An 891-nucleotide genomic window follows, 5' to 3' on the forward strand; every position below is an offset into this window, starting at 1 on the left:
TAATGATAGACTAATTGCCTTTTTGTTTGTCTTTGCAAACAAAGACATACAGTTCCATTTATAGGCTACCGGCGTTTACAGGGCACAATCTCGAGTGATCAAAAATAATAATAATAATAATAATAATAATAATAAAATAAAATAAAATAAACAATCGTCCGTGCTGGGACCGTGCGCGTGGGTGGCATTTTTCTACATGTAGCTATTTATTTGTTTGTTTGCTTCCTAATAAACAGGGCTGTGGAATCCGGCCATTACTTCAGCTGGGAATTTATACGCAGTGTATATGAACCTGCCAAATCTGCGGATTTAGATCTCTCTCTCTCACACACACACACATGCGGTCGCGCGCGCACACACCCCCACACTCACGAGCCAGATGGAAACGCAATTACGATTCGGGAACGCGCAAAAACATGCTAGTGCACGTGAGTTATCCCACTAATATCAGAGAAGTGAAGCTAAAAAATGAAAACAGTAGGCCTATAGGGACAGAAAACTCAAGTGTAGGACCATAACTCAAACCAAGTGTAGGACCATAACTCATAGCTCACATCTACACCTTCGATTCTGGTGTAAAAACAATTCCTCTTTCTTTTTATCAGACTTCACTGAACATAATGTGTGGATAGAGGATTCTGTAGATGAGACATTGGAATGTGGTTGGGGCTATGAAAAACCCGAAAGTCCAAGTCAGTGGAGTCAAGAGTATCTGCCAAAAATCCATTAGTCAAATCCAATGTCCAAACTGTCATAACGTTGGCCTGACGTTCCAAATTAAGGGACCGTCTATAAAGTTACATACGACATTGGTATACACTTTTCTAACTTCAATAGCATTTGAAGGGAATGACTTACACTCATAAAATAGTACTGTATAGTATTCATGAA

General features: G+C 39.5%; 1 protein-coding gene across 1 annotated transcript in view; it reads right to left on the minus strand.

Moving 5' to 3' along the window:
• The window catches only part of lingo4a (leucine rich repeat and Ig domain containing 4a), an 8,472-nt gene extending 7,937 nt beyond the window's left edge, over positions 1-535 (minus strand). The window contains exon 1 of the mRNA XM_017484890.3: positions 1-535. This exon is cut by the window's left edge and continues 235 nt beyond it. The gene's annotated coding sequence lies outside the window, so the exon portion shown is untranslated.
• Positions 536-891: the final 356 nt, after the last annotated feature.

Source organism: Ictalurus punctatus, chromosome 14, assembly GCF_001660625.3.
Source record: "Ictalurus punctatus breed USDA103 chromosome 14, Coco_2.0, whole genome shotgun sequence".
NCBI lineage: Eukaryota > Metazoa > Chordata > Actinopteri > Siluriformes > Ictaluridae > Ictalurus > Ictalurus punctatus.